General features: G+C 42.1%; 1 pseudogene across 1 annotated transcript; it reads left to right on the forward strand.

Moving 5' to 3' along the window:
- Nucleotides 1-10808: 10808 nt before the first annotated feature.
- On the forward strand, nt 10809-14384 carry LOC147637768 (uncharacterized; annotated as a pseudogene). The gene is made up of 2 exons (XR_015266087.1): nt 10809-12132; nt 12383-14384. The product of XR_015266087.1 is annotated as an uncharacterized LOC147637768 (transcript).
- The last annotated feature ends 12019 nt before the right edge of the window (nt 14385-26403 follow it).

The following is a 26403-nucleotide window of genomic DNA, read 5'->3' on the forward strand; positions in this document are numbered from 1 at the left end:
CCTCAATAATTGCCTCATCAAAAGGCTGATTTGTAGGCTGATTTTGCACGTACAAAGGCTGAATTTCAGCACTTGGTTGAGCATTCACTCCACATATGGTTGCCCTCCATTAAAGCAAAGGTAGGAGCGAATCAAACATGTCCTGTGAGCATATGTTCTGTTGTTTTTTGCATGAAAGCATGGGCTGAACTGAGTTTTTGACAAAAACATCTCTACTTACCAAAATCCTCTTTGAGGCTAGATGGTAGAGTCTATATCCCTTGCTTTCTGAACTGTATCCCACAAATATGCATTTAACTGCCTTATCATCAAGCTTACTATGCTGTTGCTCAGGTACACGAGCATAAGCAAGACAACAAAAAATGAGCCACAGAAGGCTTCCTGCCATGCCAAGCTTCATAAGAAGTTTTAGACTGCAAGGCCTTGGTAGGGCATTTGTTCAACACATAGTTTGCGCACATAGTTGCCTCTACCAAAAACCATGAGGTAAATCTTGGGCTTTCACCATACATCGTGCCGTCTCCATGAGAGACCTGTTCTTCCTCTCAGCCACACCATTTTGCTGAGGTGGGTATGGCACTGTACATTGATGCCTTATGCCTTTTTCAGCCATATATGTATGAAATTCCTTGGACATATACTTCCCTCGATTTGAACGAAGGGTGCCAACTTTACATTCACATGCATTTTCAGCCATGGATACGAAGTGCTTAAAGCACATAAAAACCTCTAACTTCTGCTTTAATGGATACACCCAGCTATATCTGGAGTAATCATCAATAAAAGTGATGAAGTAGAGATATCCCCCAATAGATGGTGTCCTCATAAGACCACATACTTCACTATCTATAAGCTGTAAATAACAGCTCTCATAGATCCATCTTTGGAAATGATGCCCAATGCATTTTACCAAGAATACACCCCTCACATACATGTCTAGTAGCGGTCTCAAGAGTTGGCAACTCAGACACCATATCATGCCTTTGAAGGCGTAACAAGCTGCCATAATTCAGATGGCCAAATCGTGCATGCCATAATTGTGCATCACTCATAGTACTAGTCATAGAGAATGAGCAAGCATCATGCTGCAACTTCTCAAATACATCCATCTTATATAGGCCATGAAACAAGGTACTTGAGGCAATGATAGAATAACCATCATTTCTATCCTGAACTGTACATCTGTCATCCACAAATTTCACCGTCAAGCCTGACAAGGCTAAGGCTGAAACTGACAGCAAGTTCTTCTTAATTCCTGGCACATATAAAACTTTTGAAAGAGTAAATGCGCCCCCATTTGCAGTAGTGAGCACAACTCTACCAACTCCTTTGATAGGATATGAGGAACCATTTGTACATGTGATGGTTCCTCCACTTGGGATAGATTCCAAAGATGAGAACAAACCTTTTTGTGAAGTAATGTGCTTACTAGCACTACTATCAAAGTACCAAGCATCCGATTCTACCACTGACATGCATACATCATGAACAGAAGGGTCATAACTGCAATATACAGTCCATGTCTAATTATCTTGAGCAAAACTTGCAGATTCCTTCTTCTCTGCACTTGGTGCAGATGCATCAGCCACACAACCATGCCTGATTCTTTCTTTTTCTCCTTCTCTAGCCTTTTATTGCACTCATGTATGTAGTGCCATGGTTTCCTGCAATAGTGACACTTACTCTTCTTTTTAGGCTTATCACCTTCTTTCTCTGCATCCTTACCTGCTGAGAATTCTGATTTTGGCTTATAGCCACCATGCGAAGAAGCTTTACCTTTGCCTTTCTGATTGGCAACAAAAGTTTGGCCACCAACTCGCATATTAGATCTGTTTTGCGTAGACTGCTCTTCTTTGCAAGAGTACTGAAACCAGCTCATTAAATGTAAGGGCATTTGGATTTTCCTTCATCATGAGTCTAAAGGGTAGAGGCAAAACTTTGATAAAAATTCGACAATGCATTGAGAACTGTGGGCACCAATGTACTATCAGAATATATCTCATCCACACTAGCAAGTTGCTCCTTAAAATCTTTGATCTTGGTCAAGAAGCTGTCCATTGAGTCTCCCTCATTCATGTGCTCAGACTCTAACTGTTTGCGCAGATATGCAACACATGCTTCATTGTGCACCTGGTATAATGCAGCAAGTGCATCCCATGTCTGTTTTGAGGTCTTACATGATTGAATATGAGGAATAATGCTTCGCTTCATAGAAAGTGCAAGCAATGCATGTGCCTGTGCATCTCTTCTATCCCATCTCATTTGAGAAGCAGTGGGAGGTACTGGTGGTGCATGTGGAGGAGCCACATCTGTATCAGATTCTACTTCAGATGTACCTGCAACACCTGATTGCACTGTTAGTTGTGAAATAGGACGAGTTTCACTACCACTGACCACATTCCAAAGGCCTTTAGCAACCAGTACATGCCTCATCATATAGGAACACAATGGGTAGTTAGTCCCATCAAGTTTGTCCTCAGCAGACATGTTGAATACATCACTACTGCCAGCCATGACTTTCTACCAAATGCAAAATCTTTCAACACACTGCAAGTACTCAGTATTCACTGAGTACTTGAATGCAACCCTGGATGGCTGCCAACTGACGAGACTGAATCAATTGCAAAGTGTATGAAAAATAACACAAAGTAGAGAATAGAGTGTTACTGGCAAAAGTATGATGGCCGATGTTGTCAAAGACATTGTAAATGCTGTTGCACACCAAATCTTTGTCGCTACACAGCCCAAACACCCAAAATCGAGCAGAACCAATCCAAAATGATGCCTCTCCAAAACATATGCAGAAACCTTGCGGTGCCCAAAACGCACCCGAAACGCGCCGTAGACCTTTAAAACTTTGTATACAACACACTACATTATACACCTTCTTTTCCTAAGAGGGTATCTCAATCGGAGACAGAAAAAATAGAGTCGTGATGAGTGAGGAGGGAGGCAGACTATTAGATCAAGTGTCAAGGAAGCTAGCTCTGATACCAATTGTTGAAATTAGGGTTAGGGTTTCAACAATGCACACACACAAGATAAAGAAGCTTGAGAGCACACAAACTCACTAGAATAGAATGAAAAAATGTGTGCCAAATACAAAAGATAAGTACACACCCCAAAATGAGTAGATAAGAGGGTGTACATACGCACGGGGAAAAAAACCTCCTAGTGAGGGAAAAAGTGCCCCGGCAGTCCTAAGTGTGTTCACACACATCACTACCATATAATGCTACACCTGGAACAACAACGCATGTAAGGGGAGTGCAAACACTATAATGACGATGAATGGAGAGAGTCACTAGCATGCCTGAGAGATCGTACTTGTGTTTTTGCTTTCCCAAAAGCACGAGATGGAGGTGATCAAAAGTTGGAGCTCAAAACTAAGTGCAGGGGGTTCACCACAATGGGACGGTAGTCTTCATTTACACAACACAAAATGCTTGTTATTACTATTGATGAATAAATAATCTAATGAATGTTCAAACATGTTAAGTTCACTTAATAGATCCCAAGAGGTCTGCCTCGTCATCTTTTAAACTCTTCGACCCCTGCTCTTGGGTCTCACCATGCGAAGGGGTCACCTGCTCTTCACCTTGTGCAAGCATGGGACTACCGCTCATCTTCATGCTCATCATCCTTGGAATGGCTATCCTAAGATTCCTCATCAAAGTCATCCCCCTCCCACTCTGGCCAGTGACCTTTTTTGGGACGATGGAGGCTCCTCCAATGGTGGATTTCTTACCCTTTTTCTTCTTAGGGGCCAATTGTTGCTCGGTGGGCGGGTAGGCTTCTTGCCCTTTTTGGCTACTGCATTTAACCAACATTAGAACTTTAAATTCTCAAAAAATAGGCTTCATACTTCATACAAATTAAATATTGTACACAAGGAGACGTACTCTGAAACTGCTCTGCCTCCTTTGGAGGAAACTGCCCCTTTGGGTAGTCTAACCACACCATGGGCAAAGTATTCATGTGTCCTTGCCTCGAAGCTCATCGATCCAATCTTCGGGGTACAATCCTGTCTCCTCTATCTCAGACAGCACCCATGTGTCTGAAGGGTGCTCGGGAATGTATACTCGATCACGTACGCTACTTCTCCACCACCTAATACACAAACATTAAAGAAGTCTAAGAAACCAATACAAGAGGCGTGACAACTTTTGCACCATGCAAGGCGAAAAAAAAGAGTTGTGGTACTTTATACATGTAAAAGAGGCGTCATGCTATGCACGGCCGATGTGGTTGCTGGTCAGGATCCAAGGTGGCACGCATTTGTTCTTTCCACCTAACGAATGCCTTCTCAAAATGAGACTTCATGTAAGACTTCAAGGCATCCATGATACCTACTCCAGAGTTTACTGTGCTCTCTCGTGCTGCATGCCAGCTATTGCAGAGCCCGCGCCTCTAGCTTCGCATACAATTTTAGCGTGTACTCGGTCAATTGGAACCAGTACACATGACAATGGATCCACATGAAGAATGCTCTATCGGATGGCAGAATCTGCGCATCCCTCATAGTGAACTCGCCACTAGCCAATATGTCAAGCACCCTACATTTCCTGCGTTGTAAATAAGCATTAGGTTTCTACTTACTTTTAAAAAAAATGTAATGCGTTAAGAGAGTTGGAGATCTTACTCTTCATTTGAAACATGTGCTCTAGTAATCTCTGCTAGCTTTGGAGTAGTGAATTTGCTAGCCTTTTCACCCTAGCCTTGGTACGAGATCACTTTTAAAAACAACTCTTTCCCACAGTTGGGGTTGGCAATTTGTGCCACCTCATGTCCCCTCTTAGTGAAAAGTGCCTCCATCTCCTTTAGGGCATCCCTATAGCTCTTGTTGAAAATTTCTATATTCATCATGTATTCTCTGCTCCCTTGCTCAAGCAAGCCACTGATCTTGGCTTGGAACATGGCATCAAAGTCCGACTGCAATGTGTTTATATTTTTTTAAGAAACATACTTCAAAATCAAAACATTAAGAAACATACTTCGAAATCAAAACATATTGCAATGCGCACACACCTTAAAAACTAATTGTGACAAGAGTGCAATGGGAAGCTTCAACCACTTGGATCTGTTGGGTCCCTGATTGTATAAGCACTTTTTGGGCCCATGCACGATCAACGTCACTAAACTTTGACAACAATGATTGTGGATTGGCAAGACCCACATGCTGCATCATAAACATATCATGTGCCGTTGCGTTCATGGTACATGAACGGTAGTGACCTTGAAAAATTTGCATGCATTTTAAAGAAGGCAAAGGATGACATACACAATGTTTGTTCATTTCATACACAAAAAAATATAATACAATGCACTTACTTGTTGATCATGTGTAGTACCAACAAGAACTCCACCTCCTCTTCCTCAAGGAACCGAACCACTTTGCAATTCACCTTGGGAATCCTCTCTTTTTTGACTCGATTAGTATTCACCCATTCTCGCTAAGCTTTGAGTCGATGGTTGCAATCCCAAACAACAAACATCTTCCCAACCATGTGTTGCCATCCTTCAATCTCCTCTAATATCATGTCAAATTCACCTAACAATGATAGGTCATGGCCGGCTGCACGTAGACGGTCGAATGGAACGGGTGCTTTGCCTGGGAATCCCTCTAAGACAATGAATGCCGCCATTGTCGATTGGTATTTGCTCTCCTCGATGCTTTGAGTTGATGGTTGCCATCCCATTCTTGCCAAGCTTTGAGTCAATGGTTGCCATCCCAAACAACAAACATCTTCCTAACCGTGTGTTGCCATCCTTCGATCTCCTCTAATATCGTGTCAAATTCCCTTAAGAATGATAGGTCGTGGTCGCGACTGCACTTAAACGGTCAAATCGGAACGGTAGACCAAGCAAGAGATGCCTCTTGTTAATGGTCAACCATGGTAGGATGTTGTAATTTACTGATAGCACTAGTGGCCATGTACTCTATGATGTGGAACACAAACCAAATAGATTAACGCTATCCACCATTTCTAGACCAAGATGTATGTATTGAGGCTCCTTCTTAAATTGAGGCCATATCTTCTCAATGTGTCTCCATGAGAAAGAGGAGAGAGATGAGGGAGAGAGAGATAGAGGAGTGATATATTTATATTTTTAGATTTTTTTTAAAATTATAATTAAATTAAAATGGTAAAATTAAAAACAACCAACTTTTTTAAGGGTGTTAATCAGCATTCAATACTTGTGTAGTCCCTACCTGTTGTGCCATTCTTATTCTTGTGTACTTCATTTTTGCTCTTGTTTACAATGAGTTGTACAATCACATTCCCATCTTCTAAGAAAAATCTAAGTTTCAACAATGGACGAGTTGAGTGCAAATTTTTACATGAACAAGTAGCTCCCTAGTCACTTTATGGATTGCAAGCCATAGTAAATATTGGGTCCTAAGAGTTTCATATCCCTCTCGAGGTAACCTCTAATCATGAGGGGGAGGAGTTCTACATACTTGAGGACTCTCTTTTAGTCAGTAATAGTTGATTCTTCATTGAACTCAAACCCACAACCAATAGACATTCTAGATAGTCCGCCCCCAGAGGTCTTCCAACTGAGAAGAACGTGATAGATTTATGCAGCCCCTTTCAAGATAACAACAACGAAACTGATGCATCAGGCTCATCTAGTGTTGTAGGAGGAGATGGTAAGAGCATTTTAGAATACCTTTTTAGCATGAAGAAGGGAAGCACATTAATAAAGATTTTGTTGAATGTCAAAGAGGTTATCAAGGCTGTGGAGATTCCTAGACAATATAATGGTGATATTGCATTTGAGTTCCCACCGACCATGGGAACACGCTCAGGAATGGACTCCATGAAGCATAAGTATAATCCCCACTGGTGGTCAAAGCTGCAAACCTCTAGCATTGCCTTCCCTGAGTATGTCAGAGAAGCCATTGCCTAGGTAGTTTGAAGTGTGTTAATGAACTTTGCCCACGTTTAACGAACCACAGGGTGTCAAATACATCACATTTTACTAGAAGCATGCTAAAGACACCAACCATTGGAGAGGAATGCAGCAATGTGTCTGGAAATCTCCTTTGCCACCATTACTGCTCAGTTCCGACAATGTGCATTGCTACATGCAATTGCTACATCTATTATGTGATGCCCTCCGACAAGATGATGAGTAGATTAATTATACACATCGGCTTCCATCAACATAATGTATGTGCATGCACATCAAAGGCACTAACTGATAAGACAAGGCAAATGGTGTTGAGAAGGTGCTAGGCGTGGATCGCCAATGATGGGGCAAGGAAGGTACAAATGTGTGTGGCAAAAGAAATCGTAAAGGTAGCACTAGTGTAAGAAAGTGGTTCCTCACATTTAATTAGGAAACAAAAGTTCATCAATATTGGAGAGGAGATGGGACCACTAATGGAAGACAAGGCTAATCTGGTTAGGCAATTACGTTTGTGTAAAAGAGTTATTAAAATATAGATAAGTAAATTATGATATTTGAACAATTTGATTTTTAGGTTTCGGAGGTCATTGCAGCCTGGCAAGAGTCTTCAAAGGAGAGCTTTGGCTTAGATGCACTTCTGACGCTCAAGAGAGAGTGCACTTATGACTTCTTCCATGGAAGTAAGTTCCCACCGAGTTAAGGGTCCTCAGGTGAGAAGTGCTATGTTTTCAAGATTTCCACCATTAGAACTGCTTCAGGGTTGGATTTAGTGAATTGAATGCGATGGATTGGCTCTGGCGACATGCGTGATACAGTTCGACCACACCCGACGAACATCAAATTGGGTGACCATGGATTGTCATGTATATGATCTAAGGTAGAAAATTACCAATGTAGAGTATTTAGGTAGTTAGAGCTAGCTAATTGTACAATCTCTTAAATGACTAGAGTTCTCATGCAACATGTAGGATCTTCTCTGATTACGACATGTGAAATGAAAGAGGAGGATATGGAGGCCCAATGTCTATTCTAGGAATTCATTAATAAAGTGATGGCTAACCATGGTTGTGAGAGGGCAAATTTCTATGGTTTCATGGCAGACAATTAACTGGAATGCAGTTCGTCAATGGTGGGAAAAATAACGTCTTGATAGATAGGGAGAGGTCTTGCCTATTTCATTGGGAGCAGAGCATGGTTTCCCACACAACAAAGTATGTATGTGTTACATCTCAAGGAGAGCACAAAGCAATGTGCGAGAAGTGGCGCATGGCTCCTATCAGTGAAGCTGCATCAGTGGAGGCTTGATTGATACTTCAATGGTAGCATAGTGGTTATGTGATGGATAGGAATTTGTCAGCAATGGACCCTTGGTTGAGTTGGTGGGAGGTGCGCATAGCACATTGGGATTGAGTCATGAGGTGACAATGATAGAGAGAAGTGATGATGGTCCAAATACCCCAAGAACAAACCTAGCAGCAGAAAGCAAGCATAAAAGTTGGCTGGTAGGGGAAGGATATAGACGCAAGATTTCTCTTTACACGATGCATGTACTACCAATATGGCAAATGCAATTTTGCAAAGCACAAAGGCAGTCTCATACTCTCAAGGCAAGGACATAGGGAGAGGCCCAAGCTTGGAGAAACCAAAAGAACGATGATCTACAAGCCTAGCCCAAGTGGTCCAAATAGTCAATCAGGCAACTAAAGGAACACCCATGTATAGGGCACCTACCCCTCTCACCCGCCGCCGGCGGTGACAAAGAAAGTGCATGTTACAAGAGACCGTTAACCGTGGTAATTGATATTGATGATGAGGCCATGCAGCATTGACCAGAGTACAACACACATGTAAGACACCGCAAGTATGCTGGGAGGCCATGGAAGATCAATTTCAAGGAACATGATATAAGCAGTACTCGAGAAAGAATAACAAAAGTCACAGAGGGAAATGTCAGTGAGCGCAAGTGAATGAAGCAATGTGGGCAATCCAAAGGACATGCATTGGTAGCAAGGTCACATGCAACAGAATGCCTCATGGGGATAAGAGGTGTGGGCAGCAACACATAGTCGGATCTGCTAAGGCTGTGCGTGCACCTTCCTTTAAAGGCTATTGCAAGCACCCTAATGGTCTCATTAGACAATTGATGTGGTTCTGCCCTGACCACGTGCTTCATTGCTATATTGTGGACAACAACATAGACCCAATGCCCAATCCACCACCCATGATATGGCCAGTTGCTATAGGAACGAACCTCACAGACGAGGAGGTATATTCATTGTGGTGGGAAGGTGGATACTATGTGGAGAGCAAGAATTTAGAAGGTGTTATGCCCACCCCATCACGTAGCAGTGGGGCTTTAAGGTTCTTTACAAATGCAACTTCAAAAGATCAGCCATATGGGTCCACTACTAACATAGAGGCTAGTGGCTTAGGCATGCAAAATAGCATAAGAGTTAAGTACCGCATGTTGATATCAGAGGAAGCGACCAAAAAAATAAAGGCCGCTTTGAAAATGAAAGCTATGGTGGTAGAAGAAGTGTAGAGAGTGGAGCACAAGTATGAAGTTTTTCAAGATCGAATCGCACGGGGATGTGAAAGACAAACCGTGTTGTACATGTCCAGATTTTGCAGATAGAGAAGCAAAGAAGAAGCCGTATCTTGCATGCAAGCACTTGTACTTCATTTATTTATGTGTGCTAGGCTTAAGCCAGAGCGAGAATATGTTCATCCACCAACCCATCCTATCCGACTTTGATCTTTACAATGCCCTGTCTCGTAGGAGAACATACCCTAATTTAGACAATTGAATGCAAGGATAATCACTTGATCTTTGGTATTTTGGGACCTATGTAACCTTTATGGAAGTAACCTCATTGTGGAGGGTTCTATTGTGCAATGTCTATCTCCTTCAAATACATACTCGCTCTTTCCCAAACAAGTTCAAAAGATGCATTTTTCATTGTGGTGTCGAAATTCGAGGAAAGATACCTTTATTATTAACATTAAAAAGGACCAATATAGTTTTTTATTTTGTATGTTGAAAAAGAAGAGTGTACCTCTCCCACTGCTATAAATATAGAGGTAAGCTCCAAAGCACTTTGTTACACACCATTTCCACCACCAAGCTTTGTTAGGAGAGTCCAACACCCTAAACCCTCCTTCATTTTGTTTGTGATGGCCTCATCAAATGTTAGAATTGAAGTTGTTGTTGCGTGTATCCAGACAGAGGCCACCAATGTAAAGGTCAAGCAGAAGACCATAGATGGTGCACAAGCATGGAAAGGTCTCACACTTTTCACTTCCTGGAAATGATGATGCTATTTCTCAAGTTAAGGACAAAGTGGTGGGCTTAATTGTAATTTAGAGAGTCCATGGTTTTATAGATGAATCGTCTGAGCGTGTCTTGCTAAAGGAAGTGCGGAAGGGTACGAACACCGTTCGCTTATACTGTTGATGGCGGGCACGTGCACACACTCTTGATAATAGGAGGATAGCTTCCACATAGGTTAGCACTAAGATAGAGTGGGATTCCATCGTTAGGGGGGATTACCATTCAAGAAAAGGGGTTACAAGCTTGAGGAGTGGTGGGGAGTTACACATGAGAGTGGGGGACACCCGCATGCTTGAGGAGTTACACATGGAGTGGGCTAGTGGTGGGGTAGCCCAAGAGTCACCATTCAACACTATATATATACCCATTGTATCTTGAGTTGGGTGCATGAGAGTTCTTGAGATGAGATGAAATGAGATAATGCAATAATGAAGCTTTTGCCCCATTTTTTGTGTTTTGAGAATGATTATGCCATAATTATGTTATTAAGTATGCTTTTAATCTCATCTTGCTCATGTATAGTGTGGATTAGTGTGGTTGCTTAGGTGTTCACCACGTTTGGGATGCCAACCCCAAACACTTTGGCACGCCTGGTGTAGAGTCCTCGACTCTCTTACCCACCATCAATGCCTCGTGGTTCCACAGGCGCTGTCGAAAATGCAGTGATGCAGATCGGTGTTCCTTTCTGACTTGCTTGAGATGGGTATTTTCCTTGTGAATTAGACAGCATTCGGCACCTCGGACACGAAGGAATCTAGGATCTGGGCGCCCAACTTTCTGTTTTTGTCAACTGACGCGTGGATGCTAGGGCTGCACATCTCGTGCGGGCCGTTGGCCACACAGAGCTTCTGAACACGGCCAACATCTTCTTGGACGAAAGAGAGAGCGGGGCAAGGACGGAGATGGAGAGCTGACAACACTGACTGGAGGTCGGCCGATGCAGCCACAATAGCCTAGCTAAAGAAAATAGAGAACGTTCAAGCCGTCTCTGTTTCTAAGGGGGAAACTCTCAACACGGTACATTTTTGCCCTCATTCCCATCTCTTCAGACAAGAGGAGCATCCTTCCTCTGCAGAACGCAAGAAGAAGAAGAAGAAAGGAAAGCGGCGAGCTCACAGAAAGCTCTTTAGCTTGTCTATAGAGAAAGGAAAACAAGACCTATCTATGGCAGGGAGGACACAGGCTTTTGCAAGAGTGGAGCTAGTATCTGAGATCTCAAGGTTTTCATGGCTCCTAAGTGAAAGGGCGGGGCTCGTAAGGCGGCTACAACAGCAGACAAGCTCCCCTCTGAAGATGTGGTGAAGCAGGGCTCTACTTCTGCAAAAGAAGCCATAGCCTGCCGCCGAGAAGAAGAAAACAAAGCAGGAGCTAAACTGCTCTCCAAGAAGACCAAAGTGGAGGAGAAGGCCGTAAGCCGAAAGCTGCTATGAAAAAGGCTGTCGCTGCAATGAAGAACAGTGCTGATGATGATGTTAAGGACTCGGGCGAATACAAGAAGGAAGATGATGTGGACAAGGAAGCTCCGGATAGCGACAACACTGGGAAGTTGATTGTCATAGAGGCAAGTAAAGAGTGCAACTATTTCAAGACTAGGGCTACCAAGGTGCAGACAGGTGTTTAACCAAAGCCATTCCTAGAATTGAAGTGCTCATTAACCCGGACAAGCCAAGCAAAGGCTGCTTTGAGGTGCGTGGGGCAAGGAGGGCAACATCTATTTGTCGCTGCGCTGGGAATGCCAAGGCCCTTTACCAAGCTGAAGAGTTTGGACATGGACAAGGCTGTTTAGGATATTATTGCAAAACTGAAGTGATCAGAGACGATATTTGCTGCTGCTTCTACCATTTCATCTTTCATGTAGGCTTATTATGAGCTAATGCTTTTGCGTGAGTATCAGAGCCTTGGCTGCTTGTTGACAGGGGGTGTTTTGGTTTGTATTCTGTAAAATTTTACTCATGAATGAGTATCAGAGCCTTGGCTGCTTGACAGTAAGCCGTGGTGCATCCCTTGTAAAAGCAAAAATAATCATAGGCCATGAGCCAAGCAGGAAAATAATTAAAATATGAAAATAACAATACCACAAAAGCTGAATGCTATCTTTTGGCACTAGCTAATGTGGAATTGCCGCCATTGCAGGAGTCCAGAGCATCACTCCCGTGATTGCCCCTGAATGCACGAAATGTGACGAATTGGGACACAAATCCAAGCATTGTCCAAATCTGCCCTGCTCAAGATGTCAGCAACAAGGACACTACAAGGCAGAGTGTTCGTTTGCCTTTTGTCAGGAGTGCAAAACAAGTTGGCCATGAGGACAATTATTGTCCGAGCAGATTTGAGGAGGAAGTGCTGCATCTTCCTAACGTGCTAATAGTTTGCAACTATGCATTGGCTTTGGGTGTGTTGGGAAAATTTGAAGCCAAGCTTAGAAATGCATGCGCACTTAATCAGAAGTATGGGCAGTATTGTAGGGACCATCAAAAATGTAAATATTTTAAAGGGGATCATGCTGATAGTGTCTGCATCAGGAGGAGGTTTTCTGCATTGCTTGATCAGCTTGATGCATTATATGCATCCCTAGAGGAGAGGGAGAGGGAGAACGACAGGGTGGATTCGGTGGAGTCTGAGGGAGCATGGGAGGATAGGAAGAGCCAGGAGAGCTAGGTGTCCTCGAATGTCCCTAGCCTCGCATTGGATGGGTCTAGTGAGTGGGCAGATAGTCCAGATGATGGTTCAGTTTTGTTCCTTGCTCTCACGAGACAGATGTCCGACTCTGACTCTACTGACACGTTAGTCAGGAGGTCACCATTGCTGATTTGATGGAGTCAGATGATGATGCTAATGATGATGTTTTCTCCTTTGTTCTTGATGATGATCCCGAGGAGCTTGCTTTGGCTAATAGTGATGTAGATGTGAGGGCTCTCTTTGAGCCCGTTTTCTAGATTTCGGACACTCATGTGGAGGTCCCATTACTTTGGTCCACCATGCATGCTTGTGATGATGTTCAGACGTCAGCCTCAGCTGACAATTCCCCATGCATGCTTGTGATGATGTTCAGACGTCAGCCTCAGCTGACAATTCCCCCTACATGTTCACTAGTGTGCCGCCACAGTCGGATTCCTGACTTGTGATTCAGATGTACGTGAGTCTGACTTTGGTGCCGACTTGGATGATGTTATGTCATGTGCTTTGGCACTTCCTATATGTAGTGCCGATTCCGATGCTTATTCCGGATGGCCCTATTGTTCAGATTCTAGCACATGCAGATGTTCCACTTGACAGTACGGATGTATCCGTTGCCTTTCCAGATGGTCCGACTGATGGTCTGACGGATGTTGTGGACACAGCAGATACCTTCCCAAATGATCCAACTTACGATGGTCTGATCGATCCGAGTTCAGCTTTTACACTTATGCCACCACTTCAGTAGATGTTCAAAGCTTATGCGGCGGATGCCCACATGTATGTCGAGTTTCGGATTCCGACCCCCATGCTGTTGTCCCCGACCGCATGGAGGATCCCTTGGTACAGCCCTTCTTCATCATTGTTTAATGCAGTCGGATCATTACCGGCATCTGCATTTCCATCTACTTTTCGACTGATCGCCTTCGGATCCAAGGCCACAGCTTCACATGGATGAGCAGAATGTACTCCATGTTCTTGGAGTCTGAATCTTCTTGTGGATGCATGGTTATTCATTTTCATCTTGTGCCCTATATAGCATGGATGCATTTGTACATGGTATGTGCACCGCCTTAGCATTACACTATGATGATTGTGGGTTCGGGTCGTCAAATTTCTCATCCGATCCACTGAGCGTGCCAGTTGTTGACGGCGGGCGCGTGCACACACTCTTGATATAGGAGGATAGCTTCCACATAGGTTAGCACTAAGATAGAGTGGGATTCCATTGTTAGGGGGGATTACCATTCAAGAAAAGGGGTTACAAGCTTGAGGAGTGGTGGGAGTTACACACACATGAGAGTGGGGGACACCCACATGCTTGAGGAGTTACACATGGAGTGGGCTAGTGGGGTAGCCCAAGAGTCACCCATTCGGCACTATATATATACCCATTATATCTTGAGTTGGTGCATGAGAGTTCTTGAGATGAGATGAGATGAAATAATGCAATCTTGAAGCTTTTGCCCCATTTCTCGTGTTTTGAGTATGATTATGTCTTAATTATGTTATTAAGTATACTTTTCATCATCATCTTGCTCATGTCTAGTGTGGATTAGTGTGGTTTCTTAGGTGTTCACCATGTTTGGGACACCAACCCCAAACACTTACTTTGTGCCTACACCCCGGAGAACAAGCAAGGCCCATAGTAGTAAAGATGATGGTTTTCACATTTCTGTATTTGGAAGGTGCACGTGATTGAACTTGGTTTGATTTTCAGTTTGAACTAATAACCTCAATGTAAAGGATGTGATGTTGACATGTTTTTATGTGTGCACTCCCTCTAAAGTAATTATGTCATGTTGCTCTCTTCAATTTACTTCACCCCTCTCTCTTCATGGAGGGGGGTTTCACATTTCTGTAATTGGAAGTTGTACGTGAATGAACTTGGATTTATTTTCAATTTGAACCAACAACCACAATAGTAGAGGATGTGTCGTTGACATGTTTTTCTGTATTCACTCTCTCTCATTCACTATCGCCATTCACTATCGCCCTCTCCCTCTGGCTCACTATCGTCCTCTCCCTCTCAAGTAATTATGTCATGTTGCTCTCTCTAACTTTCTTCATCCCTCTCTCTCTTTGGGGAGAGGGGGGGGGGGGGGGGGGGGCATCTTTTTGGAATTCACTCGTCCGATTCTCCAAAATCACTCGCTTGAAAATACTCGCCAAACTCCCCCCCTGAGTCTAATGCATGTACTCCTCATTATTATGAGTACACTTAGGCACCATCCACTGTAGGTTTAACTTAATCATGTATCATTAGTATGTGCTTAGTGTGTCATTAGGATAATTAGCTTCTTTTAGAAGGTACCATAAATCTTAACATGGTATCAGAGCCTCCTTCTCTCCTTAGAGCTTATCCTAAGCACTTCATTTAGTTAATCTCAACTCATTAGTGTGTTTAGGTCACTAATCACCACTAATCACAAGCTTATCCCTTCTTCCCTATTTGTGGCCAATATTTGAGATGCTCATTCTCCTCACACAAGGCACCATTGGGTGAGATCTTTTAGCTATACTCACATAGCTCCTTAACATCACCAAAGCAATTAGGCTGAAATCTCTCCCTATGTCAGAAATCACCGCCATTTTACAGTGCGGTTTTTTGCATTATTCACGGCGCTTGCTTCAAGTTGAGCTAATTGCTCTTAGCCATGCTTTGCCTACACTATAAACTATCCACAACTTAATTCTTGGGGTATTTTATCAACCGGTTGAAGCACACGAGCTAAAAAACTAATCGGCAAAATCGAACCAAATTTCATTATTTTTCAGGGTTTTGAGCTGGTTTTTCCACTCAAAGCTTTGATTCCTATCAAGGGTAATAGCCTTGAGCAAAATCCCCCTTCAATGGTTGCTCCGCAAGCTCAATTTGAGCCTCCATTTTCTTAACCACTTAACCATTGTGATTAAGAGTAATCAAGGTGATTAACATGTAATTAGCAGAAATTAGGTGCAATTAGGGATACAAGTGAGCAATTAGAGTTGCATTTACTGTGTTTACACATAAAAAGCACTAACTTTGCATTGGGGATACCATCAAGAAGCTCTAGAAGCAAAAATTAGAATTTGGAAGCACACACACTACTTGCATTTCATCTTGTTTCACGTCTGCCAAGTTGTACTAGAATAGACACTGCCAATTGAAGCATCATAAGCTCATTTGTAAGGCCTCATTATGGCAACATCAACAACAAGCATCACTTTACATATAGAGAAGTTCAATGGGGAAGGGTTCCACACGTGGGCTACAAGAAATCCACAAGAAATGCATAAGAAATTGTGGAAAGTCACTAAGGAAAATATGCCGAATGAACCAAGTTAAGGTTGGGATGAAAAGATGAGCAAGCATTGTCACGCATTGGTTTAGACTTGCACGCAAGGCTTATTCATCACTCTATGGAACATGCAAAAGATGCATGGGATACATCGAATCTCATGTTTGGCGCTAAGGCAAAGAACCAGGAAATTCACTTAAAGATTGAGTTCTATGGTCTAAAAATGAACTTTAATGAATCTTTGGCTCAGTTTATCAGTAAAATAAAAAGCATCATGAACCAGTTAGATGGCATAGATGTTAGGATTGGAGATAAAGATGCAGTTGCAATAATCTTAAAAAGCATGCCAAAGGAATACAATGACTTGTCACAACCTTGAAGAATCTACCAGAGTTAACATTCGATGGATGTGTCTCCTCTCTTTTGAAGAAGGAGAGAGAATTAAAAGGGATCAATCCCAGCACTGTTGAGTAGCCCAGAGATATGGCACCAAGGAGGGGTGTTGAGAAGTGTGGTGCCATAGAGCACATGTAGAGGCAGTGAGTGAGTAGGTGAGGAGGAAGCCATATGGCAAAAGTGGAATATCCTACATGCATGGACCAAGCAAAGATGTACTCTACCCATATAAAAGGGGTCATTTTCAAGCAATGGAATTATGAAGCACTTGCACACATCTCAAGTCTCTTTATGAGTACAAGTCTTAATCTTATAACCTTCTAATGCATACACTCATCTTTATGAGTGCACTTAGGCACCATCCACCGTAGGTTTAACTTAATCATGTGTCATTAGTATGTGCTTAGTATGTCATTAGGCTAATTAGCTTCTTGTAGGAGGTACTGTAAATCTTAACATTTGAGAGTGAAGGGGGGGAGGCGAAAGAGAGAGGGGAGAGACGTTTGAAAGAGAGATAGAGAGAGAGAGAGAGAGAGGTGAAAGAGAGGAGAGGGGAGGCACGTGAGAGAGAGAAAGAGAGAGAAGGCGGCGACAAAGGAAAGGCACACAGGCACAAGAGAGAGAGAGGGGGCTATGAGAGAGAGGTGAAGAAGAGAGAGAGGGGAGTGTTGTCGGTTGTTTTTAGTGAGGGAGAGTCACCTCACTAAGGATGACATCACCCTTAATGAGGAGGGGGGTCCACCCCCTCTTCACTAGGGGCGATGTCGCCCTTAGTGTGGGGATACCCCCTCTTCACTAGGGGCGACGTCGCCCTTAGTGTGGGGATACCCCCCCCCCCCTTCACTAAGGGTGACATCGCCCTTATGAGGGGGCTCCACCCCTCCTTACTAATAGCTATGTCGCCCTTAGTGAGGGGGGGTGGAGCCCCCTCACTCACTAAGGGTAACGTCGCCCTTAGTGGGGTGGGGTACCCCCTCACTCACTAAGGGCGATTGACTACATGTCTCCTCTCTCTCTCTCTCACTCTCTCTCTCTCTCTCTCTCTCTCTCTCTCTCGACCGCCTCACTACAGTCCCTTCTCTCTCTTCTTTGCCTTTGTCTCACAGCCCCCCCTCTCTCTTCTTCGCCGATGTCCCTCTCTCTCCCTTAGTGAGAAGGGTGACCGCCTTGGTGAGAAGGGACACTCCCCTCACTAAGGGCAACATCCCCCTTAGTAGGGGTTGGGGGGACACATGTAGAATTTGTTTTTAATAAAAACTAGTTTGTTTCTTTGTTTTGGTTTAAATTAAAAAAGGGTTTTTGTTTTGTTTGAAAGAGTAGAATTAGGTTTTTTTAAAGGTTTTTTGTTTTTAAATGGTTAAAAATAAAAATACGAGGAGAGAAAGAGAGAGATATTAATCCGGTGAGAGAGGACGAGGGAAAATGCGAGGAGAAGGGGGGGACGAGAGAGTACGGGAGAGAGGACACCTCACCTAGAGATTGAAGAGCGGACAGTTGTTAACACTTCTTACATGATTTTCTAATTAGCAAGTGTGATTTCCACAGTAGGTTAATGCATTTAGAGGATAGTTGGATCTAAATTTAAGGTCTAACAAGGGAAATCAAACTATTATACTAGGCCTCACATAGCATCCATTAAGAGTGATTGTAAAAGAGATGCGAGCACTCAAAATTTCAAGTACTAAGTATAATAATGGGCAACGTGCAAGAATTATGATTTTAATGACAACAATGTGGCCACCATGTACAAACTACATGTAATCATGAAAAGCCAAGATAGCTAAACAAATAATTATTTATAAGAGGTAGTTATGTAAGCATTTATTATTAAATATTATTATTAAAAATAAATTTTAAATTTTTTAACATTAATGACAATATTTATAATGATTGAAGAATGTTTTTATGTTTGTCAGAAATAATTTTTTTAAGAAAAATGAATATATTTTTTAACATTTATTCTAATATGTATAGATTTAGTGCTTAAAATTCAAATTCGTTTTCATTAGTTTGTTGTGTTTTTGTGAGTTGTTTTTTGTAAGATATAGTACTTTGCAAAGTAGAGATCTCTTTCTCTTCTGTCTTCTTTTAGTCTGTGTTTTTCTTTATTGACATGGAGAACACAACTTTTCACCTTTTTGTAGGAGGTTTAGAGAGTGATCCTATTGTTAGGACTATGCAGGGACGTTTTCATATTACTAAGCCTGATGATTATGTTGGAATGTTATGTACTCATTATGGATTGAAAGTTTTTGGAAACAAACCACAAGATGATGGTGTAGATCATCTTTTATCTATCCAGTTAGCTAGACCTACTAGAGAGAAGCCATGTTATATCTTTGATAAAGATATAACAACAAAATACCTTGTTGTTCCAATAATAGGAGAGTCAAAAAACACTACAACAAGCACACCAAAGCAAGTCATTATTGATCTTACAATAGAAGATTCTCCCACAAGTACACCCCATCAGAAGAGTGTGGTCAAATACTTATAATTTGAGGAATCTCATGCAGGTGTTCTTCATAGAATGTTATTAGCAAAGCATGCATATTGAGAAGGTGGAAGAGATTCCTCAAATTTACAATGGCAATGTAGCTTTTAAGTTACCGAATGCACGTGATACTTACCCCTCTCTAATGCAAGGAATGGAGCAAGCACATGATAGCCATTGTTGGGTGAAACATGTGGAGAGTCACTTAAAGTTTCCCGAAGTAGTCCGAAAGAGTTCTTGTGGAGGCTTGTTTGAGTGCACTTATGCCTTATGTGGAAGTAGAACTATGAATGGCTTAATCCCATTTTGGATTAATTTAAAGATGCTCCTCCCATTGAGGACATTAATAAGTGTCATGTAAAGGCACTATAAAGGTTGTATATTTTGAGATATTGGCCACCCAAGGCCTTAGTTAGTAAGTTTTGGGTCCCCAAGTGAATAAGGGGGGCCAGTTATATAAAACGTAAATTCTCATAATGAAAAGACACAATCCCCCTTTGTGCTATGAGAGCTCTTTCTTTGTCTTGAGTGTGTGTGAGAAAGGTTTATTAGTTAAAAACTATGAGATATTACTAAAAAAATGAGATATTTGGGTATAATGATACATTTTTGACACCTTGGTAAGGAGAAGGGGGGACTTCAAGGAGGCGCCTATTTCACACATGTGGTGGAGTTTTTAACTCAAAAAAATTGTGATATTTTTATCTCTCCTCTCTCTTGGATCAAACCAAATCAAAAGGGAGCCAAACTAGGTCCAAATCTTGTCCAAATTCAGCCAAACTGAACCTGAAAAATTCTAGAACCTAGTTAAGGGGGACCCTGTTATACCTATCCACTAGCTTGACCTTCATTGACATCCAAGCTTTTTCATCCACTTCATCCTTGATGTTCCCGTATTTTGCTCCATTTGAGTTGAAAGAGACCCTCTTTAGCATATCCTCCATATCCTCCATGGGCATATGATCAATGGTATGGACATGTATTGGTATGGGTGGGGGTAGCTACAAAGATTCCTAGATCATTTCTTCGGTGATGAGGACCTGCTCAGTGGACCCATCTGCCTTTGTGATAGTACCCCTCTTGGTGTTTCTGTCATAAGTCTTTAGGAACTCCGCACATAGTGTTGGGTTGATGGTGTGGGGGAGGATCTCTGCCATTCTACCAAGGCCTACTTTCTCTAGCTTGTTCTTGACATATGTATCCTCTAATATCCTCAAACACTTAGGGCTGTGGTAGTAGAGCATAATTTTTCTGTGAGCTGCTAAATGTCTTTTTTGATGACTGTACCTTGGATTGTCTGTGCATACGGCCCAAGGTAGGTTAACTTGGTGCCACATCGTTCTCTCTTCTGTTTTTCAGCTGGTGATCCTGTGGTACCAGCCTGAGTTATGGCCGGGTTCCTCTCTACCTCTAGTTCGAACATAGCAGAGGAGGCCATCTATAACATGTGAAAATACATTAGTCGTTGTGACTGGTAGGAGCTCGTAGGCCTACTTTTTTTTTTCCTTTTATTTCTTTCTTCTTTTTTTATTATTATTATAAATATGTTAGTGAGTTGCATGGGTGTATGATGGGAAGAGTGCTAGTGTGGTTAGCAATGAATTAAGAAGGGATGTGTGTGAATTAGTATCTGTCGAGAGTTAGTCCTAAACCGTGAAGTAGCAGGCCATGAAATGGCCAAGTGTGAAGGGTTAGCATGTGAAAGGTTAGTTCGTGAAGTGTTAAGACGTGAAGGAGGGCTTAAGCCACCATGAAAGGCTTAACCCATGAAGGGCTTAAGCCATGAAAGGCTTAACCCGTGAAGTATAGGCGTTAATTTGTGAAGAGTAGGTGTGTTAGATTATTGGTGTTGATGGGTAGCCTAGATGTAGGCAATGCAATTTTAGCCATTTAACTATATTTTTCCCAACCCTCGATTTAAATTTGACTCCGTGAAATAGTAGACTGCTATTTCACGGGTCATACCGGCATGCATTTATGATGAGATTTGGCTGGTGTCAAGATTAAAACAAGAATGACCAAATGAAAACAACAAGAAATACACAGATTCTGTCAATGTGTGCGGTAGCCAAGAGATGACTTAATGAACATGAATGAAACCATGGTTCCCATTGATATAATGAAAACGAAATAAACCATTGAAAGTGTGTGAAGTGTGAAGAGCTCCTACCTAGGAATCGATGGTCGCAAGTAATCATGGGAAGAAGCACACTGATGATGAACACAATCTAGAAGGCATTGCAGACGAGGATACCAAGAAGCAAAGCAAGCCGGGTGATGAAAAATGACAAAAATGGAAAAAAGATGTATTTATGATCTAGCCGTCGGCCCTCGACAGCCATCTTAATTAGGTATGCCACGTATCTGCTCACGATTCGTGAAGGATTTTTTATCGTTTCTTCATGGCGTGAAGTGGAATGAGTTGGTTCATGACGTGAACCATTTTGAATCATTTCACGGTGTGAAACAGTCCTGAGCAGTTCATGGCATGAATTAGCATGAACCGGTTTACGACGTGAAACAACTTATATCCTTATGCATGCAAATATTGATACCCTATTATTTTCTATATTCTTAAGCACTCCAAGGCTATATGTTATGCATTCTGAGGAGGAGTAGAAGTGTACACATGAAATGAATGAACATGTTTCACGACATGAAAAGCATACCCTTTGTCTTGTATCCACTTTTGTTGGAGATGGGTAGCCTTCGTCATCCTCCTTTTTTTTTAGTGCCACGGGAACCAATGTTGTACTTTGGAGCCTCTGGGTATGTGTTGTTGCAACCACTTAAGTTCAGAGTGAGAACTTTTGATTTTTCCCTCCATCCAGTGGAGGAGTACATCCACAAAATCCTGGTGAATCTATTTTGCTTTTTCTGTGCATGTGAGTGCACGTCTTCTCACCTTAGTCCACAGCTTGGTTCAGTTTTTCCTCCTTGGTGGATGCCATTGACGGTCTCGCTCTCCCTTGATTACTTGGTTGAACTTGTTTCTTTTTCCAGATCAACTTTGGTGCTTCATTTAGCATTTGATTTAGCTAAGACTTGGTCCTGTCTATGCTTATGGCACTCTTGTATTTTTTTGGAAGTACATGTAGAATTGGGTTTTGGATTTGTTATTGGTACCCATACTATTTTGCTTTTTGATAATGGCCCTGTACTGCTAGTAAGTCTTTTCGGACCCACCATTTTGTTAAATTTTGAGTTGTGTGCGGGCTTGCTTTGAATACAACTCCTTGTCCTTGTCTGGATTTCCTTGTCTCTTGCTTGTGGCATGTCTGTTTTGCTTTGTCACCCATGAGGCTTTGTCTGTCTCATAGTATCCTAGTGCTTGAATTTGGGCCTTGGGAACCCATTGTTTTTTACCCAAATAATTTTGATGCCTTTACTTAGGTTTTCTTGGTTAGGGATGAACTTTCGATGTGGATGCTTGTTCTGTAAAGCCTACTATTTTTCATGGCATTGGAGATTCCAAGTTGCATGCCACTACATGTTTCCCTTTATTCAATGGACTCCATAATGGCACGGTGATGGTGTCTTTCCCATCATTGAGTTGTACTTATCGTTTTACCCATTGGATGTGGCAGTTGTTGCAGGCGTAAATCCAGGTTTGTCCAAGAAACATTTCCTCTTCCATTGTTCTTGCAGGCATAATAAACACCTTCCCAAACAAGGGATTATTTCTAACAGAGATGTTTATATTCAAAAGCCCTATTGTATATGTAACAGATGGATGCACACTTCGAACCTCTGCATTAGTTGCCTCTAGGGGGATTTGTTTAAGGCTACCCATGTCTCATAGGAAATCAAGTTATGACTTGACCCTGTATCAATAAGTGCGATGCTTGTTGTGTGGCCCTCCTTTGTAGAGACCTTTACACTGAGTCATGCAGGTTCAATATCCAAGTCATCCTTATCAAGCAAGGTGAGTGAAGGCATGTTGACGTGTAGCATTCTCCCTTGGAGTCTTTGTTTTCCTTTGGATTCCCTCGCCTTGGATTCCTCCTGACCTTGTTTGATCTTTTCCTTGACTAGCTCTTTTTTTTGTTTTAGGAGATGCTCTTGTGTGAGCATTTCCTGGGTCAAGGGTCCATAATATTTCTTGAGTTTGCTTCCGTTGATATACCCTTCCATTTCTACCCCTTCGATAGTTTCAATGCGGACTGACCCTTCAGGGGTGATTTTAGACACTCTAAAAGGCCCTAATCCTCTGTATTTTAGTTTCTTTTTCTTGGTGCTTCCCACACCATACATGAGGATGAGGACCCCCATTTCCAGTTCTTTATGTTTTAAGTTATGGTCATACCATGTTTTCTCCGTAGTTTTTTGGCCATAAGCCCATGCGAGTCAATCAGCCAGGTTTCATCGAGTTTTTCCAAGTCAACCAACCTTTCGGCTTAATGCATTTTCAATGAGACTTTCTTGTATGGAAATTTTCAGGCTGGGAACTAAAAATTCCATAGGCATTACCACATCAATGCCATAAGCTAGACGAAAGGGAGTGTATCATGTCGCTACCTTATATGATATGTGATAGGCCGATAGTGTTGTAGTCAGCTTGTGTTCCTAATCTGTGCAATTGGCTTCCAAGGTTTTAGTCAAGATAGCACATAATATCTTGTTCTCTCGGCTTGGCCGTTTTCTTGTGGGTAATAAGGTGATGATTTGCGGTGTACTACAAGGAATCCTGTAAGTAATTATTCAATTACCTCATTAATGAAATGTGAACCCCGATCTCTGACTAATTCTAGTGTGCAGTCAAACCTGGAAATGATTTGTCTATATAAGTCGAGCATCAGCTCTTTTAGAGGTTCTCGCCTCTTCCCACTTAGTGAAATAATCTGTAGCTACGATCACATAACGGGCTTGTGACGGATGCGCTACTAGAGTAATGGGTCTAAAAAAATCAATACCTCATTTCTCAAAGGTTTGTCTCACAATCACAGGGGTGAGTGGCATCCTATCCTTTTGTTGTGGAATAGCAAATTGTTGACATTCCTCACATCTCTTTACAAATTCTATGGCGTCCCAGAACAACGTAGGCCACCATAGTCTTTCTTGAAGTACTTTGCGAGCCGTAACTTCTCTTGCAAAATGTCCTCTGGCTATTCCTACATGTGCTTCTTCTAAGATCGTGACAAACTCATCTTCTCGCACACATTTCTTGAGGATACCGTCCTTGCCTAGCTTATATAATTCTCCGACACAATCAATTGATAAGGTGCGGCCAGCTTAATAAGTCAACGCATCTTATCTTTGTTCAAAGGTTGATCTTATGGGAACCCATGAGCCAGATAGTCAAATATTGCCTCACTCCACTCAGGCACCATGTCAATTTTGAATAGACAAACATCTGGAAGGTCATCTCATCAATGCCTATTGCCAGTTCTCCATTAGGAATTCTAGACATATGGTCTGCTAAAACATGTTGTGTTCCTTTTCTCACAGTGATGACTGTAAAGTTGAATTCTAGGAGTAGAAGTAACCATTGTGTGATTCTTTCTATGGTGTAAGACTTGTTCACTAGATATAATAGGGCCTGATGGTCCACAAAGAATAAAAATTTGTTGGCCAAAAGGTAATGTCTGTATTTCTTTATAGCATAAACCATGGCCAACCCTTCACACTCTATGGTGGTGTAGTTTATTTTTGCGAGACGACTAGCGCAAAGCAAATTGGGTAATCCAATTTGAATCCCCTAGGTTGCACCAATACGCATCCTATAGCGAAGTTTGATGCATCGATGTGCACATGGAATACAAGATCCCAGTTGGGTGGTCTCAAGATTGGTGCACGAGCTACTGCATTCTTTAACTTATCATAGGCCTCTTGGCATTCCTTGGTCCATTCAAAGACAATGAGTAGTTTATACAATGGCCTCACAATTTCAACATAGAATATGATGAAGTGTTGATAATACCCAGCGTGGTCCATAAACCATTGTACACCTTTGTAGTTGGTTGGTGGGGGTAATTCCAAGATTAATTTTACCTTGCTCTCATCAGTGGAAATACTATTTTTAGACATAATGTGCCCTAAGATTACACCATTCTTGACCCAGAATTGACACTTTAAAGGGTTTAAGGATATACAATATAATCGCCATCTTTAAAACACCTTCCTCAAGCAAGCCAAGTGCTTAGTCTAGCGTGAGTATGCACATAGATCGTCAATGAATACCTCTAGCCACTTTTGCAAGTAGTCCTTGAAGGCCATGCACATCAGTCGTTGGAAAGTTGTTGGGGCGTTGGAAAGGCATAACCTTATAAGCATATATCCCCCACATTGTATTGAAGACCATCTTGTATTGGTCTTTTGGTGCTATGGACACTTGATTATAGCCTGAAAACCTGTCTAAGAAGCTGTAGGCTTCTTCACCTGCTACATGTTCTAATACATGTTCTGTATATGGCAGTGGGTAGTGGTCTTTCCTGGTGGATGCATTGACCTTTTTGAGATCAACACAAACTCTCAATTTTCCATTTTTCTTTGGCACAATCACGATTGGTGAAATCCAATCTATGTGCTCAATTTCATAGATGAAATCCGTAGCAATGAGTTTATCAATTTCCTCCTTTACAATTGTCGCATGTTTCAGATTCATCTGGTGTACGGTTTTTTTCTTAAATGGTCTTAATCCTTCCATGATTGGGATAGTGTGTTGAACCACCTCGGGTGGTACACCCTTCATTTCTTTTAAGAGAGAAACGATCTCTTCTTCACTATAGTTAAGTCTTTAGCAATGTAGACAGGTTTGGTGTCCTCCCCTAGCTCTGTAATATCAACCTCCTCCACTTCAACTGGACCATTGTAAGACATGGATTGGTCATCTTACTTTACTCTTTTAGCCATAAATTGGACCACCTTTCGTTCATTAATGGTGTATGTTTTGAAATGGTCCGCACTAAGAGCAAGTCTGGCTTGTCGTCCTCCTCATCCTTCGTCCGAGCCATCACCTTCTTTGCCTCGCACACTCGGCTTTAGCTAGAGCTTTATTTTGTTTTCTATGTCTTGCCTTAGTGAGTTTAGGTGTTTCCAGCTCTTGTGGCATAGCCTTTTTCTCTCATTTTTCTTCTAGGGTTATCTTACTCAACTCCTTACTCCAATTCTTAGAAAACTCATTGTGCACTTTAGGGACCTCGAGATAGCTTAGCTACTGGGCGTCCATGGGTTTACTTCGTATAGTAGGGCCTTTTGTCAAGTGATATACCTCTTTTGTTTATGCCATCTCTTGAGGTATTGGGTGATGTTGCGGACTTGCGACCTAGACCCCTCTATGTTGGAGACTTCATCCTCTATTTCTTCTT

Source organism: Cibotium barometz, chromosome 6 (genome assembly GCF_041138505.1).
Source record: "Cibotium barometz isolate CiBa-2024 chromosome 6, ASM4113850v1, whole genome shotgun sequence".
In the NCBI taxonomy this organism is placed as follows: Eukaryota; Viridiplantae; Streptophyta; class Polypodiopsida; order Cyatheales; family Cibotiaceae; genus Cibotium; species Cibotium barometz.